This window comes from Cynocephalus volans, chromosome 1 (assembly GCF_027409185.1).
Source record: "Cynocephalus volans isolate mCynVol1 chromosome 1, mCynVol1.pri, whole genome shotgun sequence".
NCBI lineage: Eukaryota > Metazoa > Chordata > Mammalia > Dermoptera > Cynocephalidae > Cynocephalus > Cynocephalus volans.
In genome coordinates, this window is record NC_084460.1 from 88,282,234 (window position 1) to 88,290,030 (window position 7,797).

Genomic DNA, 7,797 nt, shown 5'->3' on the forward strand with positions numbered 1-7,797 from the left:
GAACAAAAAAGCATTAGAAAAAATAAGTTCTGTTGATGTACAGTTGAGCTAGGCATCTATAATTAATATTAGTTTACTGCATGTTATCAAATGACTAGAGGAGAGGAGATCAAATATCCTCAACACAAATAAATGATTATGTTTTGAAATGATGAATATGCTAATTATCCTGATTTGATCATCACACATTGTACACAGGTATTTTATTTCAATGCTGTACCTAGCAAATATGTACTATCAATTATGTTTTAATAAAATAAAATTAAATAAAAATTAAATCCTCACCCACACCCAAAAACATTAGTCCTATTATACTTTTTATTTCAAAAGTGACAGGTATATTTACTTTTGTTTGTATTTCCTGGAAATATGGTAAATCATTGAATTTAACACACTCTTGTTTTTATATCTGACAATTCTCAAGTACCAGAACATACAGAACAAGAAACCCTTAAAATGACTGAAAAGGAATTCTAAATAACTAACTCACGGAAACTCAATTAGATAAGAGAAGACTTAATTAGATAATATAATAAAACAAGAAAAAATATCCAGGTTATGAAGGGTGAAATTTACCAACAGATTAGTACTTTAAAAAAGAATGTAGCAGAATTCCTGGAATTGAAAGATTTGTGCAATGAAATAAAAAACACAACTGAGAGTTTATGGAGTAGATAAGAACAAGTAGAAGAAAGAATATTTGATCTCCAAGATGGCCTTTATGAAATAATCCAGGCAGGCAAATAAAAGAAAAAAAGAATTTTAAGAAATGAAGAAAACCTAAGAGAGCTAGCAGACAATCTTAAATGCACAAACATTTGAATCATAGGTGTTCCAGAAGAGGAAGAAAAGGAAAAAGCATGAAAAATCTATTCAATTAAATAATAATAGAAAAGTTCCCAGGTATAGGACCTTAAGATTCAGGAAGCTCAAAGATCCCCAAACAGATTCAACCCAAAAAGATTATCTTCAAGACACATTATAATCAAACTGGCAAAGCTCAAAACAAACAGAGAATACTAAATGCAGCAAGATAAAAATGTCAAGTTACTTATAAGAAGCCCCCATCAGACTAACTGCTGACTTCTCAACTGAAACTCTACAGGCAAGAAGAAAATGGGATGTTATATTCAAAATGCTAAAAGAAAAAAAATAATAAATAAAAACTCTGCCAGCCAAGAATACTATACCCAGCAAGGCTATCTTTCAGAAATGCGGGGAAAATAGTGTTTTTCCCTGACAAACAAAAACTATGGGAGTTCATCGCCACGCAACCAATCCTACATGAAATTAAGGGAGTACTGCATCTGGAATTTGAAAAACAATAGTTACTACCAATAATACACAGTTAAGAAAAAAAATACCAGTAAAACACAAATGCAAATGAGAAAGACAAAAAAAATTAAATCATACTACCTCAAAAAAACCCCACAAACATTGAAGACCAATAATCAAGTTAGAAGAAAGGGAAAAATGATACTCAAAACTCTAAACAAAAGCCATAAAGTGCCAGGTATAAGACAATACCTCTCAATAACAATCCTAAGTGTAAATGGATTAAACTCCTCAACTCAAAAGACACAGACTGATGGATTGGATTAAAAAGCTAGACTCAACTATATGCTGTCTTCAAGAGACACAGTTCACCTGTAAAAATGCACACCTACTAATAGTGAAGAGATGTAAAAAGTAATACCACACAAAGGAAACCCAAAAGGAGCAGGAGTAGATATTCTTATACTGGATAAAATTGACTTTGAACCAAAAACTATAAAAAGAGACAAAGAAGACCACTATATAATTATGAAGGCATCTATCCAGCAAGAAGACATAACAATCATAAATATCATAAATACATATGCACCCAACACTAGAGCACCCAGATATACAAAACAAACACTACTAGACCTAAAGAAAGAGACAGACCCCAATATGATAATAATTAGAGACCTAAACACCCCTCTCAGCAATGGACAGATCATCCAGGCAACAAATTAAAAGAGTAACATAGGATTTAAACTATACTTTAGACCAATTGGACCTAGGAGATATCTACAGATCATTTCACACAACAAATTCAGAATACACATTTCTCTCATCAGCACATAGAACATTCTCCAGGATAGACCACATATTAGGTTACATATCAAGCCTCAACAAATATGAAAAAAAAAAAATTTGGAATCATTCAAAGCGTCTTTTCAGATCACAATGTATTAAAACTAGAAATTAATAACAAATGAAACTCAGGACATTATTCTAACACTTGGAAGTTAAACAACAGGTTCCTGAGTGACCTACAGGTCTAAGGAGAAATTAAGTAGGAAATCAAAAAACTTCTTGAAACCAATGAAAATAAAGACACTTCCTGTCAAAACCAGTGGGATACTGCAAAAGCAATTCTAAGAGAGAAGTTTACTGCAATTAATGCTTACATAAAAAAAGAAAGATTTCAAATAAAAAACCTAATGTTACACCTTAAAGAACTAGAAAAACAAAACCAAAGTGAGTAGATGGAAAGAAATAATTAAGATCAAAGCAGAACTAAATGAAATAGGGAACCAAAAATGATGCAAGAGATCAATTAAACAAAAAATTTTTTTAGAAGATAAACAAATTAGGCAAACCATTAACAAGATTAACAGAAAGAGAAGTTCAAAATAACAAAAAACAATGATAAAGGAGACATTACAACTGATACCACAGAAATACAAGGAATCACTAGAGACTATGAAATCCAACTATAAAACAACAAATCTGAAACTTGGTGGAAATTGTTAAATTTTGGGACACACATAAACTATAAAGACTGAACCAAGAAGAAATAGAAAAACTGTCCAGATCAATAAAAAGCAAATAAATTGAAGCAGAAATCAGCAGTCTCCCAAAAAATAAAAAGCCCAGGACTGGATGACTTTACTGCTGAATTACACCAGACATTTAAAGAGAAATTAAAACCAATCTTCTTCAAACTATTCCAAAAACCTGAAATAGAGTCCACTCTCAACTCATTCTATGAAGCCAGCAGCATCTCTATATCTAAATTTTAAAAAGATACAGCAAAAAAAGAAAACTACAGGCCAGTACCTTTGATGAACATACACTCAAAAATTCTTAACAAAATACTAGCAATCAGGATACAGTAATACATCAAAAATATTATACACCATGATCAAGTGGTATTCATCCCAGGGATGCAAGGATGGTTCAACATAGACAGTCAATAAATGTGAGACACCATATAAAAAAAATAGAGGACAAAAACCATATGACTATCTCAAAAGATGCAGAAAAACCATTCAACAAAATTCAACATCCCTTCATGACAGAAGCTCTGAGAAAATTAAGTATAGAAGGAAAGTATATCAGCACAATAAAAGCCATAAAAAACAAATCTGCCACAAATATTATCTTAAAAATAGGAAAAAGAAAAGGATTCCCAGTATAACCACTCCTATTTAACATAATGTTGGAAGTGCTAGCAAGAGCAATCAGGCAAGAGAAGAAATAAAGGTCATCCAGATGGGAAAAAATGAAATCAAACTGACCCCCTTTGCAGATGATATGATCTTATATATAGAAAAACCTACAGACTACAAAAAAGTCTTCGAGCTGATAAATGATTTTGGTAAATTTTCAGGTACACAATCAATAGGCAGAATTCAGTCGTGTTTTTATACTCCAATAACAAACTAGCAGAAAAAGATATAAAGAAAGCAAGCCCACTTACAGTAGTTACCAAAACTATAAAATACTTTGGAATAAATTTCAGCAAGAACGTAAAAGATATCTACAATGAGAACTACGATTCACTGCTGAAAGAAATTAAAGAGGATATAAAAAGATGGAAAGATATTCCATGCTCATGGATTGGAAGAACTGACATTGTGAAGGTGTCCATATTACCCCAAACAATCTACAGGTTCAATGCAATCCCCATCAATACACTAATGACATTCTTCACAGAAATAGAAAAAGCAATTCTAACATTTGTATGGAACCGCAAAAGACCCCCAATAGCCAAAGCAATCCTTAGCAAAATAAATAAATATATAAATGAATGAATGAATGAATGAATAAATAAATAAATAAATAAATAAATAAAGCTAGAGACATTGCACTACCTGACTTCAAAATATTCTACAAAGCTTTATTAACAAAAATGGCATGGTACTGGCACAAAAGCAGACATACGGACCAATGAGAGAGAATTGAGAACCCAGAAATCAACCCACATACTTACAGCCAACTAATCTTTTCAAATGTGACAAGAACATACACTGGGGAAATGACTGCCTCTTCAATAAATGGAGCTGGGAAAACTGGACATCTGTATGTAGATGAGTGAAACTCAACCCATACCTCTCACCATATACCAAAATAAACTCAAAATGGAATAAAGACTTAAATATAAGACCCCAAACTGTAAAACTTCTAAAAGAATACATGGCAGAAACACTTTAGGAAGCAGGACTGGTCAAAGACTTTATGAATACCACACCAAAAGCAAAGGCAACAAAAGAAAAAATAAGCAAATGGGATTATATCAAACTAAAAAGCTTCTGCACAGAAAAAAAAAAAAAAAACACTTAACAGAGGGAAAAGACAACCTAAAGAATGGCAGAAAATATTTGTAAGCTATGCATCCAATCAGGGATTAATATCCATAACATATGAACGCAAAAACTTAGTAAAAAATGAATAATGTGATTTAAAAATGGGCAAAGGAGCTCAATAGGTATTTGTCTCATTTTCTAATTTATTACTTTTGTGGTGTAAATCTTTTTTTGTTTATTTATTTTATTTTAATTTATCAATATACAGTGTAGTTGATTTTTATGCCCCTTTACCAATTCCTTCCTTTCCCCCTCACTCCTCCACCTCCCTGCATCAACACCCTATCTGCTCACATCTCTTAACAGATTCAAGGATCTATTGTAAATATTGTCTTCTTTTTCTCCATCCCATTTATTTGTCTGTATATTTATTTATTTATATTTATTAGCTCCCACAGGTAAGTGAGAACATGTCATATTTCTCTTTCTATGCCTGGCTTATTCCACTTAATAAAATTTTCTCTGAGTCCATCCATGGTGCTGTGAATGGTAGAATTTCATTTTTTTAAAAAATATATATATATAGCTGAGTAGTATTCCATTGTGTAGATACACTGCATTTTTCCTATCCACTCATCTGCTGATGCACACTTAGGCTAGTTCCAACTCTTGGCTATTGTAAATAGTGCTGCAATAAACATGGGAGTACAGGTATCCCTTCGACGTGATGATTTCCACTCCTCTAGATATATACCCAGCAGTGAAATAGCTGAGTCATATCGTAGCTCTATCAGTAATTGTTTGAGGAACCTCCATAACATCTTCCATAAAGGCTGCACCATTTTGCAGTCCCAACAAGAACGTAGGAGAGTTCCTTTTTCTCTGCATCCTTGCCAGCATTTGTCATTCTCAGTCTTTTGGATATTAGCCCTCCTAACTGGAGTGAGATGGTATCTCAAAGTGGTTTTGATTTGCATTTCCTGAATGCTGAGTGATGCTGTGCATTTTTCTTGTGTCTGTTGGGCATTTGTATATCTTTCTTTGAGAAATGCCTATTCAGCTCCTTTGCCCATTTTTTAATTGGGTTATGTTTTTTTTTTTTTTTTTTTGCTGTTAATTTGTTTGAGTTCCTTGTATTTTCTGGTTCTTAATCCTTTGTTAGATGTATGTTTTGCAAATATTTTCTCCCATTCTGATGGTTTTCTTTTCTCTCTGTTAATTGTTTATTTTGCTGTGCAGAAGCTTTTAGATTTGATATAATCTCATTTGTTTATTTTTCCTTTGGTTGCCTGTGCTTTTGTGGTCAAAATCATAAAGTCTGTACCCAATCCTACTTCCTGGAGTGTATCTCCTATGTTTTCTTTAAGGGATTTATTGTTTCATGATGTATATTTAATTCTTTAATCCATTTTGCATTGGTTTTAGTATATGGTGAGAGGTACAGGTCTAGTTTCATTCTCCTACATATGAATATTCAATTTTTTCAGTACCATTTACTGAAGAGGCAGTCTCTTCCCCAGTGTGTAGACTTGGTGCCGTTGTCAAAGGTCAAATGGCTGTAGGTGCATGGGTTGACTTCTGGATTCTTGATTCTGTTCCATTAGTCTGTGTGTCTGTTTTTATTCCAATACAATGCTGTTTTGGTTACTATAGCTTTGTAGTATAATTTAAAGTCATATAGTGTTTTATGCTTCCAGCTTTAGTTTTTGCTCAGGATTGCTTTGACTATTCATTGTCTTTTGCTATTCTGTATGAATGTTAGGATTGTTTTTCCATTTCTGAGAAAAATGTAATTGGAATTTTGATGGGGATTGCATTGAATCTGTAAATCATTTCAGGTGTTATGGATATTTTCATAATGTTAATTCTTCCAATCCAAGAGCATAGGATATCTTTCCATCGTCTTGTGTTCTCTCTAATTTATCTCAGCAGTGGTTTGTAGTTCTTATCATAGAGATTTTTCACATCCTTGGTTAAATTTATTCTGAGGTATTTTATTTTTGGGGGTGACTATTGTAAATGAGCTAGCTTTCTTGATTTCTTTTTCTGCTAGTTCATAGTTGGAGTATAGAAATGCTACAGATTTTTGTGTGTTGATTTTGTATACTGCAACTTTGGTGATATCACTCATTAATTCTAAGAGTTTCTTTGGTTTTTTTTAGGCTGTTCTGTATATAGGATCATATCATCTACAAACAGGGACAATTTGACTTTGTCTTTTCCAGTGTGGATGCTCTTTATTTCCTTCACTTCACTGATTACTCTAGCTAGTATTTCCAACACTATTTTGAATAGGAGTGGTAAGAGTGGGCATCCTTGTCTTATTCCTGTTCTTAAGGGAAAAGCTTCCAGTTTTTCACCATTCAGGATGATATTGGCAGTAGGTTTGTCATATATGGCTTTAATTGTGTTGAGATACTTTCCTTCTATACCCAATTTATAGAGAATCTTTATGATGAATGAACGTTGAATTTTGTCAAATGCTTTTCAGAATCTATAGAGAGGAACATATGGTTTTTGTCTTTGATTTTGTTGATATGGTGTATCACATTTACTGATTTGAGTATGTCGAACCAATCTTGCACTCCTGGTGCTAACAATTCACCTTAAAGGACTAGAAAAACAAGAACAATACAAACCCAAAGTTAGTAGATGGAAGGAAATAATTAAGATCAGAGCAGAACTAAATGAAATAGAAAACCAAAAAATGATACAAAAGATCAATGAAGAAAAAAGTTGCTTCTTTGAGAAGATAAATAAAATTGACAAGCCATTTGCAAGAATAGCTAAAAAAAAGAGGAGAGAATACAAAAATAACAAAATTAGAAATGAAAAAGTAATATTACAACTGATACCTCAGAAATACAAGGAATAATTAGAGACTACTATAAGCAACTACATGCCAACCAATTTGAAAATCTTGAGGAAACAGATAAATTTCTGGATACACACAAGCTACCAAGACCAAGCCAAGAAGAAATAGAAAATGTGAATAGACCAATAACTAACACAGGGATTGAAGCTATTATATGCAGTCTCCCAACAAAGAAAAGCCCAGGATTGGATGGCTTCACTGCAGAATTCTACCAAACATTTATAGAAGAATTAATACCAATTTTCTACAAACTATTTCAAAAATTCGAAACAGAGGCTATTCGCCCAAACTCATTCTATGAGGTAAATATCACACTGATACCAAAACCAGACAAAGTTAAAACAAAAACTATAGACCAATATCTTT